The sequence below is a fragment of the Gossypium hirsutum genome, chromosome A04 (assembly GCF_007990345.1).
Source record: "Gossypium hirsutum isolate 1008001.06 chromosome A04, Gossypium_hirsutum_v2.1, whole genome shotgun sequence".
In the NCBI taxonomy this organism is placed as follows: Eukaryota; Viridiplantae; Streptophyta; class Magnoliopsida; order Malvales; family Malvaceae; genus Gossypium; species Gossypium hirsutum.
This window is the reverse complement of record NC_053427.1, coordinates 55,993,082-56,005,788: the sequence shown is the minus strand read 5'-3', so window position 1 is coordinate 56,005,788 and position 12,707 is coordinate 55,993,082. Positions and strand designations below refer to the sequence as shown.

Genomic DNA, 12,707 nt, shown 5'->3' with positions numbered 1-12,707 from the left:
GCATTAAACATGGGGTAAAAATATGTATAATTTATGATTTATCAACTGGGTATAGATTGGCTAGTTAAGCATCAGGCAAAATTAGATTGTGTTGCTAAGCGGGTAGTACTGGAAACTGCAGAGGGTGACAAGGTAGTTGTGACTAGGGAGCATTGGAACTATCTCTCAAATGTGATTTCTGCACTAAGAGCTGAGAAGTTGGTTCATAAGGGTTGCGAGGCGTATCTAGCCTACTCAGTTCTTTCAGTTTTGAGGTTTCAGTTGTTAGAGATATCAGAATAGTTAAGGATTTTTTGGATGTCTTTCCTGATGAGCTACCGGGGTTACCTCCTAACCATGAAGTTGATTTTGAGATAGAGCTGTTGCCTGGTATAGCTCTGGTGTCTATCGTCCCTTATAGAATGGCACCAAAGGAGCTTGTAGAGCTTAAGGCTCAGATTCAAAAGTTACTAGATCGAGGGTTCATCTGTCCTCGTGTGTCTCCATTAGGAGCACTAGTTTTTTTTTGTAAGGAAGAAAAATGGAACCATGCATATGTACATTGACTATTGGCAATTGAACAAATTGACTATCAAGAATAAGTACCCCCTACCGAGGATTGAAATCTATTTGACCAGTTTCGAAGAGCCTCGGTCTTCTCTAAGGTTGATCTCTGATCGGGGTACCATTAACTGAGGGTCAAGGAGACTGATGTTTACAAGACAGCCTTTAGGACTCGTTACGATCATTATGAGTTTCTAGTGATGCTGTTTGGACTAACGAATACACCAGCAGTTTTTATAGATCTGATGAACCGAGTGTTCCAGCCCTATCTGGATTAGTTCGTAGTGGTGTTTATAGATGACATTCTAGTGTATTCGAGGACTAAGGATGAACATGATGCTCATCCCTGTGTTGTTCTGCAGATTTTGAGGGAGAAACAATTGTACGCTAAATTTAGTAAGTGTGAATTCTGGCTTCGAGAGGTAACTTTTCTTGGCCATGTGGCATCTTCTAAGGGGATTAGGGTTGATCCTTGGAAAATTGAAGCGGTTCTGGATTGGAAGCAACCTAAGTCAATATCTGAGATTCAAAGTTTTCTGGGATTGGCAGGGTATTATAGACGATTTGTGGAGGGGTTCTCGTTGATCGCTGCACCTCTGACTAAGTTGTTGCGTAAAGGGGTACCATTTAACTAGGCTGATAAGCAACAAACAAGTTTTAAGAAACTTAAGAAAGTTCTGACTGAGGCCCCTGTCTTAATACAGCCAGAATCTAGGAAGGAATTTATTGCCTACAACGATGCATCACATGTTGGCTTGGAATGTGTGCTGATGCAAGAAGGTAAGGTAGTGGTATATGCGTCTCGTCAGCTTAAGACGCATGAAGCGAACTACCCGGCACATGATTTGGAGTTGGTTGTGGTGGTATTTGCACTAAAGATTGAGAGGCATTACTTGTATGGTGAGAAGTGTATCATTTACACGGATCACAAGAACCTCAAGTATCTCCTCACTCAGAAGGAGCTAAACCTTAGGCAGCGTAGGTGGATTGAGCTACTTAAGGATTATGACAGTTCAATTGAATACCATCCTGGTAAGGCTAATGTGGTAGCCGATGCATTGAGCCGTAGGGCTGTTACTGATTTGAGGGGGATGTTTGCTCATCTCAGCTAATTCGACGATGGTAGTTTACTGGCCGAACTTCAAGTTAAACCGAGGTGGATTGAATAGATTAAAGGTAAGAAGTTAAAGGATGAGTCACTAAATTCTCGTTTCCGACAGACAGAGAATGAAGAATCTTCAGACTTTGGGCTGAATAGCGAAGGGGTATTTTGTTTCTGTGGGAGAGTCTGTGTATCGAGGGATACTGATCTGAGGCAGTCTATATGCGAGAGGCGCATAGTAGTCTTTACACTATACATCCTGGCAGGAATAAGATGTACCGAGATCTTCGGGAGTTATATTGGTGGCTAGGTCTTAAGTGTGAGGTTACCGACTTTGTGAGTAAATGCCTGACTTGCCAGCAAGTTAAGGCGGAGCATCAGTTGCCTAAGATTCTGCTTTAGAAGTGGGAGAGAGTAACTATGGACTTTGTTAGAGGGCTACCCCTAGCGCCTACTAAGAAGAATTCAGTATGGGTCATTGTAGATCAATTGACTAAATCTACCCATTTCATACCTGTCCATATTGATTACTCACTGCAGAAATTGGCTAAGCTGTATGTATCTGAGATAGTGCAATTGCATGGGGTACTGGTTTCCATCATATTCGATAAGGATCCTCGCTTCACGTCTTGGTTCTGGAAAAAGTTACACGAGGGATTCGGTACAAGGTTGGACTTCAGTACTGTGTTCCATCCTCAGTCAGACGGTCAGTCAGAGAGGATGATTCAGATATTGGAGGATATGTTAAGAAGTTGTGTGATTGACTTCTGGGGCAGTTGGGAGGATTACTTACCATTGGTAGATTTTTCATAAAACAATAGCTAATAGTCCAGCATACAGATGCCACCTTACAAGGCTTTATATGGTATTAGGTATCGTACTCCTTCTTGTTGGACTGAGTTAGGTGAGTGGCGTGTTTTGGGTCCTGAGCTAGTATCTGTTATCGAGGATAAAGTCAAATTAATTCGGGATCGACTGAAGGCAGCATCAGACAGATAGAAGTCATATGCAATCTGAAGCGAAAGGAAATAGAGTTTTTTGTGGGGGACGTGGTGTTTCTTAAGGTCTCGCAATGAAAGAAGGTATTAAGGTTTGGTAGAAAAGGCAAGTTAAGCCCTAGGTTCATTGGGCCATATCGTATATTACAGCGTGTGAGAACGGTGGCCTATCAACTTGAGCTACCTCTAGAGTTGGATGGGATTCATGACGTGCTCCATGTCTCTATGTTGAGACGATATGGCTCTGATCCTATGCACATCGTCTCGACTGAAGAGATTGAGGTTAAGCCAGATTTGACCTTTGAGGAAAAGTAGGTTCAGATTTTAGATCGTGATGTAAAGGTTCTGAGGAGGAAGTCTGTTCCATTGGTTAAGGTGCTGTGGTGTAATCACAGTTCTGAGGAAGCCATGTGGGAACCCGAGGAGGCGATGCGACAAAATACCCTCACCTATTTTAATCAGGTAAATTTCGAAGCCGAAATTTCTTTTAGAGGGTAGAGTGGTAATGCCCCAAAAATTTAGGTATTTATTTTTGTATGTTGTGTTGCATAAATGTATGCTTGTTTCAGTGGTTGAGTGTCCTGAGGAGTGTTGGAGGGGTCCTGAGTTCAAGCCTTGGATTGTACAAAATTTTGATTTTGGCTTGAACAAACCTTGTCTCCTGTTAGTGAGATTCTTAAATAAATATGGGAAGGAAGTGTCATAAAAAGCGTGTTGGTCTATGGGTTAGTGGCGTGTGGAGTGTTAAGGGGGATCTAAGGTTTGAGTCCTAACTGCGCATAAAGGGTATTTTGGTCTTTTGTTTTGCTCTTGACAGGGAAAGGTGTTGTAGTGGGCCTGAAATTGAGGTGTTAGAGGAGTGTGAGGAGTTGTGGTCGAATTCTAGGGATTGGGTAGAGGAAGTTTCTGTTGGTAGGGATTTGGGGGAATAGGATAAGGTTGAGAGATCTTAGGAGTGATAGGGGAGAGAAATTAAAAGTTTGAATGGGGTAGTAGTGAGTGTGCCGAATATGGACTCTCACTTTTGGCAATTTGTAGTTTTTGAACAAAAGGCTGGTAGTTTGGTCATTGTTTGGTTTCAGCTCTTTTCTCCTGGATGTGAATTGTTGCTTTTTGTTTTGGTTGTTCGTTTTAGGCATTTTTTTTATTGTTCTTTTTGACGTTTTGGTTATCGACCTCTTGTGCTCTTTTTCTCTCTTTCGTATCAAGTCTCTTGACCGAACACACTTTCTTTCTTTCATCTTACATCTTTTCTTTTCTCCTCCTTCCTTTGACCGAACATACTATCTCCCCTTCTTTCGACTCTCGTAGTAATTGAATTTTTTTTTTGTTTATCTGATTTTAAAGGCCGAAGACTCTATCCCCTTTGGGTTGCAGTTTGGTGTTGTTCTTTAACAAGTCGGTAAGTAATCTTGCACTGCTAAAGCCGAATGTTATTCCCTTCTTCTCGATTCTTACCCTCTTTTTACCTAGGTATGGTGTATCTTGTGGTTTCTTGGGTTCTTTGGAAGTAAAGGGGTTGCCGTGAGTGCCGAGCAGACGAACCTTTCCCTCTTTTCTCAATTAAGGTAATTCTAGTTGCGGTTATGGTGTTCTTTCGGACTTGGTTTGATTATGAAGGTGTTGGCCAATGGCCTACCTTCTCTTATTCTTGGGTTGTGTTTTATTAAGCCGTATGTTAGTCTCGAGTCATGTGTTTGATGGCCATTATTAATGGGTTTCGCTGATGATAAACTGTAATTTATACATATTTTTACCCCATGCTTAACACATTTTATAGATGATTTTTCCTTAGAATTGGTGAATTCGATGCTCCTAATGCCTTAATTTCATGTTTTATACTTAGGTGAGCATAGGAGAGCGAAAGGAACGAGAAACGGGCCAAAAACGGAGAAAATGGGCCAACATACGAAATCAACACGGCCTGTACCTCCACACACGGGCAGACCACACGGCCGTGTCTATTTGGCAGAATCGAAGCACGACTCACACGGGTATAACACACGCCGGTGCCATTCTAACAGGCTCGAGCACGGCCTGAAGTAATCGCACACGGGCGTGTCACGCGAGCATGTCCCTACTCAGCCCAAGTTTAGTCCAATTCAGAAAAGGCCAATTTTGAGGGCTCTTAGGTATTCCAAAGCCTATAAATACACCCTAGAGGAGGAGGAAAAAGGACACACACAAAGAGGGAAGCAAGGAACTGCTAAAGGAAGCCGATTGCTCCATCTCAGAAGCCGAATTCATCATTAAGACTGAAGATCTCCCCTCAATTTCTCTTCAGGAGTTTTGAGTTTTTCTTTATGTTTTGCATTCATTATTCTTCTGAGATGTTTTCCTTTTTAGTTATGAACTAAATCCCCTAAATACCTAAGGGGAATGAAACCTAAGACGAAACTTGTTATTATTTTCTAAATTGTATGATAAATATTTGACTTTTTCTTAATTATGTGCTCTTAATTCTTGTCTTGATATTCCAGGATATTGATTCAAGTTAAGCTCTTATTCAGAGGAGGAATAGACCCTGTCTAAGAGTACATTTGTCATAATTAAGCGGAGTTGGTTGCGCGCCAAGAGATAGGGTGACAGGATTTTGCCAGATTAGGGTGAAACCTAATAAGGGGATCTATAGATCAAGTTAATGCAATCCTAGGGAGTTAATTAGAAAGAGATTTCAATTATTCAACCTAGGGTTAGACGTTATTGGTCTCAAGAGGGATAATAATATAACTTAGGGATTTCTACGGATCAAGTCAAATGAATAAATCGTTTGATTCAGAGTCAAATAACAAATGAAGTCTAGGTGGATTTTTCCTTAGGTATTGTCTTAATTCAATCGTTTTTCTAAAAGTACATTGTAACACCCCGTACCCGAGACCATTGCCGGAGTCGAACACGAGGTATTTATGGAATTATTTCATTTATTTTCACAGTCCATTTTAAAAATTTCCAGACAAGCTGGCTAACTGTGTCACTGTTACCTTAAAAATCATATCTTGAGTTCCAAAACTCAAAAACCAGTTTCGTAAATTTTCCCTGAAACTAGACTCATATATCCATCTACAAATTTTTTTCTAGAATTTTTGGTCGAGCCAATTAATACAGTTTATTAGTTAAAGTCTCCCCTATTTTAGGGTTTGACTGCTCTGACCTTCATGCATTACGACTTATATATCTTCCTGTACAGGGCTTCATTACTTATTCCGTTTGTTTCTAACGAAACTACACTCAAAAAGAAATCTATAAATATATGGAATGACTTCTAATTATCTCTGGCTAATTTATAGTGAATTTCCAAAGTCAGATCAGGGGATCCAGAAATTGCTCTGGCCCTATTCCACGAAAACTTAAATATCTCCTAAACTACGACTCATATGATCGTTTCGTTTCTTCCATATGAAACTAGATTCATCAAGGTTAGATTACATAATTTATTCACTATTTAATTCCATTCCTACTAGTTTTAGTGATTTTTCAAAGCCACACCACTGCTGCTGTCAGCATCTATTTTTAAGGTAAACTTTACCTATTTCATGGTTTTCCATGAATCGACTAGAATTTGTCATACAAAGCACCAAAACGATCATGATTAACCATTCCAATGGCTAATCGTTACCAAAAATTTCCATACCTCTCAATGAACAACATACAAAACGATTATAATGCTATGCTCAAAGTATATATAAGCCATTTTCGCATGGCTATCCAAATTTATACAAACCAAAGGGTACATGACCAACAACAAAAAGGGTAGTCCTATACATGTCATTTTCAGAGTTCAACCAAAAGTGTACCAAAAGGGCTTTGATAGTGTGGACGACTTCGACTTCGACAATCCCGAGTCCGATAGCTGACGAACCAAAATCTATAAAACAGAGAATCAAAGAAACGGAATAAGCATTTAATGCTTAGTAAGTTTTGAGCAATGAAATTAGGCACAATTGAAGTATAGAATTCATATGACTAAACGGATAATTTCATATACACACATTCTCAAAATCATACCTACTTCACATTACCAACCCTTATACTCATACATAAGAGATCAACTTAACCAAAAGTCGGAAGCTCATTAATCAACTGAGCGAATACTATTTAAAAGGAATCAACTAATCCAATGCATATACGAAACATACCTCATCGTTGGGATTTTACGAGCATATTAATTGAAATTATTATAGCAAGATCGCTCATTCCCAAACCAAGTACCTTCGGAATTTAACCAGATATAGCTACTCGCTCAAATGCCTTCAGGACTTAGCCCGGATATAGTAGTTCGCACAAATGCCTTTGGGACTTAGCCCGGATATAGTAACTCGCACAAATGCCTTCGGGACTTAGCCCGGATATAGTAACTCGCACAAATGCCTTCGGGGCTTAGCCCGGAATTAGTAACTAGCACAAATGCCTTCGGGACTTAGCCCGGAATTAGTCACTAGCACAAATGCCTTCGGGACTTAGCCCCGTTATCATCCGAATATTCATGCACATATCAGTAAATCATGACACATCTTTATTTCATTTTCATAACTAGAATTCAAACACAAGTCAATTATTAAGCATTCCCATTTTCGGCTCAATAGCCACATACAAACAGCATGATTTAGTTTGCTTGTGACATGATCTCTATGCACATACGGCTACCCATCATACGTATAGACTAATTAACTCAACATATAATTCAAGTAGAATCATTATATCACCGTATATTTGTTATGATTATACGTCATGACTTAATCAAATCGTAAACTAAGTTTCATTACTCGAAAACTTACCTCGGATGTTGTCGAATGATTTCGACGGCTATTCGATCACTTTTTCCTTCCCTTTATCGGATTTAGTTCCCCTTTGCTCTTGAGCTTAATTTAACAAATAAATTGATTTAATCATTTGAACATTGAAAAGAGAAACTCAAGGTACTTAACCCATATATACATTAGACATTAGAGTCACATATATATGAAATCATGAATCAACTCAACATATTAGCCCACACTCTCTTTTAGCCGATTATCTAAGCCAAGATAAAAGCATCAATATGCTTGCCTCTAACTGAATACATGCAACACCAATCTACCTCATGTGGCCGAATATGCATGTCTATGTTGAGGCCGATTATATACTTAATACTTCCTACAAATATGGTTACTTGTATTGACTACATACCATTTTGTTTCAAGTTCAAAACTCGGCTAATACACATATATACACTAGTAATCAAATACTAACATTTGCACTTCACCTTACTACCAATTCTCATCTACTTCCTACCATGGCCGAATGCATCAAGACACCATACCATTTCAATTTTGGTCATGGGTTAAACAAAGAACTTAATGTCTAACTCAAAAATGCTAAAAAGAAAATCCAAGAGTCATCAATCACCATCACATGTATCACTACAAAGCTTCACACTTAGCATGCAAATGACATCAACACAAGTCCACCTTAGCCGAAACTTAGCTCATCATCATGCCTCATCACCACAACATCAAACACCAACCAAGAAGACAACACCCATGGCCGAATATCATCTCCATCTCATAGCAAAGATTTAAACCATGGGCTACGTAGAACTCAAGCTAACAACTAAAAATATGCATGAATCTCATGGAACAACATCAACATACCTTAGCCTAGTGAACCACCATAGCTGATTTTCTCCAAGCTCTTTCCCTTCTTTTTCTTTCTTCTATTCGGCCAAGTTCAATAACATGAGAACTTTTTTTTTTCTTCATCATTTTCCTTTTCATTATTTTATTACCATGCTCCTTATTTTATCATTTCTAACATAAAGCATTAACACAACATGTTTATGACATGTTTTACCCATCACATTTTGTCCACCCTCATTGTCATGGCCGGCCACTACTACTTAAGTGGGGAAATTGACATGCAAGTCCACCCTTTTGATTACATGCACTAATAGATCCTTATAGATTAACCTATCACATTTCAAAAGTGTCACACATAAGTCCTATTAACTAAATTCACATGCAATTAACTAAATCGAAGCTTAAAATTTTCACACATTCATATTCACATATTTTAGACAATAATTATCGTATTCAAATAATTTGGTGACTCGGTTTAGCGGTCCCGAAACTGCTTTCCGACTAGGGTCACTTTAGGGCTGTCACATAAATCCCCGATTCTATTTTCTATGATTTCTTAGTTTAGTTAATTAGTTAATTAAAACAAACCCAATTATTCTTAGGCTAGATAATAAAAAGACAGTCATTACTAGTACTTTTAGTTCCTTTGGGTTCGACAATCCAGTCTTGCCAAAACTAACTACCATTCGACAAGTACACTTTCCTACATCGTGATAATAGTTAGTTTCAAGAATGATTAATTATAAATTTATAAAACTTATCACACAAAATAACACGATCAAGTTTTTGGCGCCGTTGCTGGGGAACTAAGATATTAGAAACACTCAAATTTTATTACTTTAGCCATTTATTTTTCTTGCAAGTTAATTCTATTTTATTTTTATTATTATTTATTAGTTTACTTTTTCTTTCTCTTGGCAGGTTTTTATAGCTTATGACTAGAAGAAACCAGTCAGGACCACTACTTTTTGACGAAGAAATCGATCGCACAGCTCGAAGAAACCAAAGAGAAATAGGGCGAAGCCTAAGATAAACAAAGAAGGAGAAAGAGGACGGTATCTCAGCTACGACCGAGGAGATGGCTGAAAATCAAAATAATCAGCTACTTCCTGCGATACCCGCTGAACTAGCAAATCAAAATCCTGCTCCTCGTACTATGTATGATTATGCTAAACCTACTTTAACAGGGACTGAGTCAAGTATAGCTAGGATTGCTATTGCTGCGAATAATTTTGAACTAAAACCTAACACTATTCAAATGATACAGCTATTTTTTCAGTTTGATGGTTTGCAGGATGAAGATCCAAACACTCACTTGGCAAATTTCCTGGAATTCTGTGATACGTTTAAAATTAATGGCATTTCTGATGATGCCATTCATCTTCGGTTATTCCCTTTTTCATTGAGGAAAAAAGCTAAACAATGGTTGAACTCGTTACCACGAGGGTCAATTACTACTTGGGAACAAATGACTGAAAAATTTTTATTAAAATATTTTCCGTCGGCTAAAACAGTCAAATTATGTAATGATATCTCTTATTTGTGCAGATGGACTTAGAAACTCTTTACGATGAATGGGAGAGATACAAGGACCTACTGCAAAGCTGTCCTCACCATGGATTACCTCTATGGTTGCAAGTTCAAACATTCTACAATAGTGTGAACTCCTCGACAAGACAGACGATTGATGCAGCAGCTGGGGGAACCATCAATAACAAAACACTTGAAGAGGCTTACGAATTTATTGAAGAGATGTCACAGAATAACTATCAGTGGCAAGTCATGAGGACTAAGCCAACTAAAATAGTAGGCGTCTATAACGTCGATTCGGTTACTATGCTGTCAAACCAGGTAGAACTTCTAAATAAAAAGATTGATGGTTTACTTGGTTCTTCACAGGTTCATCCAGTAATGCATTGTGAAGTCAATGGAGGTGGATCAAACAATTCATAATATCAATCCTATGGCCACAGCATGGAGAATGAACAATTAAATTACATGGGTAATAATCCTCGATCTCAAAATAATCCTTATAACAATACTTTTAATGCAGGTTGGAGGAACCACCCAAATTTTTCCTGGGGTGGTCAAGGGAATCAAAGGCCATAGAATCCTCTGGGTTTTCAACAACCACTCTATCAGCAGGAAAAGAAACCAAACCTTGAAGAGATGCTATCTAAATTTATCTTGGTGTTAGAAACTCGTTTCCAGAACACTGAGACAGCACTTAAAAATCAACAAGCATCGATCTAAGGGCTCGAAACTCAAATAGGCCACCTGTCCAAACTAATCTCCGAACGACCACAAGGTAGCTTGCCAAGTAATATTGAACCCAACCCAAGGGAACAACTCAATACAATCAATGTTCAAGATGAAGAAGGACTCATTAAGCCTGAGCCAGAATTGAGGAAAGAAACTGTGGTGAGCAGAGGTCAAGATGAGGTAGGTCATAATAAAAACAAATCAGTGAATGTCCAATATAAACCTCGTGTGCCATTCCCAACACGACAAGGAAAGACCGCTCAAATGAACAATTTGGTAAATTCCTAAAACTCTTAAAAAAATTACATATTAACTTACTGTTTATTGAAGCTCTATCGCAGATGCCAAACGCAATGAAATTTTTAAAGGAGCTTTTAGCAAATAAGCAGAAGTTGGACGAGGCGTCGCATGTGGAGCTAAACCCAGTTTGCTCAACTATTCTACAGAATAAACTACCCAACAAACTAAAAGATCCAGGGAGTTTTATGATTCTGTACTTAATTGCTAGTTTAGATGTTAATAATGCATTAGCTAATTTAGGGGCTAATATTAACGTCATGCCTTACAAAATGTTTAAACAATTAGGTCTTGGGAAACCCAAATAGACTAGGATGAGCATTCAATTAGCAGATAAAGCTATAAGATTTCCTAGGGGTATTATTGAAGATGTGCTAGTTAAAATCAATAAATTTATATTTTCCATTGACTTCATTGTTCTAGACATAGAGGAGGATAGCAACACTCCTTTGATTTTAGGACACCCTTTTTAGCAACTACTAAAACGATTATTGATGTTGGCACAGGTGAGCTCACAATTCTTGTGGGAGACGAAACAATCACCCTTCAAGCTTGCAATTCTGGCAACACATCAGAAATTGAAGGTGATCGTCTAAACCATTTTACTAAAACTGACAATATGGTGCAACCTACTTTGCAGGAAATGAGTTTGAAAAAAGTACATGAGCCATTCTCAAGCAACAATAGAGTACCTATTCATGAAGAATGAAGGCTACAAATCGAGAAGCTAGATGAATGGTGGACACATAAACCGAGAACATACGATAAACCAAAACTACGCTAGGATGAGCTCAATACCTTTCTAAATCAACTTAAGGTTGGAGATAAAGTTTTATTAGATGCCGCAGATCCTCACATTGTCACTACCAAACCAAATGAAGAAATCCCTCTTACAGTACTTAGCATTTTCCCATTCGGTACAGTCGAGGTAAATCATCCTAAGTTCGGCATTTTTAAGGTAAACAATACCCGCCTAAAACCTTATTTTGATGAGATTCACAGCAGGAATGACGAGTATAGACTCCTCGAACCACCATGACCATTCAATGGAGAGGTAAGTCGAGCTTAGACTATAAATAAGCACTTTTTGGGAGGCAGCCCGAACACTAACTGTATTAATTTCTTTAAATTTTAGTGTTTAACACATAACTTACTAACGGAGCTCTTGAATACAGGTTTCCCACACAGACATGGCCAAGCACACGGGCGTGCTTTGGGCTGTGTGAAAATAGGGAAAAGATTTCCTCAACACAAGCTACGATAAATTGCCACGACCTTGCGACATGGCCATGGGCGAACCTGCCAAAACAACACGGGCGTGCGACATGCCCGTGCCTTGAAACCGTGGCCAAACCTGTCAAATTAACACGGGCGTGCGACACGCCCGTGCCAAGCAACTATGGTCAAACCTATTAGATTAACATAGGCGTGGGACTCTATACACAGGCGTGGGAGAAGCGAACGAAGACAGACACTGCCATGTGACACGGCCGTCCGCACCCATACGCCCAAGGAACATGGGCATGGGCCAATTGCCAGATGCGCCCAAATTCAAAAGTCGTGAATCACACGGGAAAAAATTAGGGAACACGAGGATGTTCCCTGGCCGTGTGTCCCAAAATCTATAAATACCCTGCACTATTCATTGTCTTCTTCACTCAAAAACCCTAAGCCTAGCCGCTGCAAGCCCACACGCCCGTGCGCTGCTCCCCATTCTATTTTTGATGCCCAATCTCTCTCCCTTAGCGTTTGTTTATTCTTTTCACTTCTATTTTACTTATTTCTAATGCTTATTATCCATTCTTCTCATAATATTTTCATTTTTTTTCATTATTATATATTTAATTTGCATTCTTAGTTTATTTATCTTAACATTTCATATTGAATCGA

At 38.9% G+C, this 12,707-nt stretch overlaps 1 non-coding gene across 1 annotated transcript; it reads right to left on the bottom strand.

The window, feature by feature from the left end:
* Nucleotides 1-9,776: 9,776 nt before the first annotated feature.
* On the bottom strand, nt 9,777-9,880 carry LOC121228815 (small nucleolar RNA R71). Its single transcript, XR_005926391.1, has one exon. It is a non-coding gene; the product is annotated as a small nucleolar RNA R71 (small nucleolar RNA).
* Nucleotides 9,881-12,707: the final 2,827 nt, after the last annotated feature.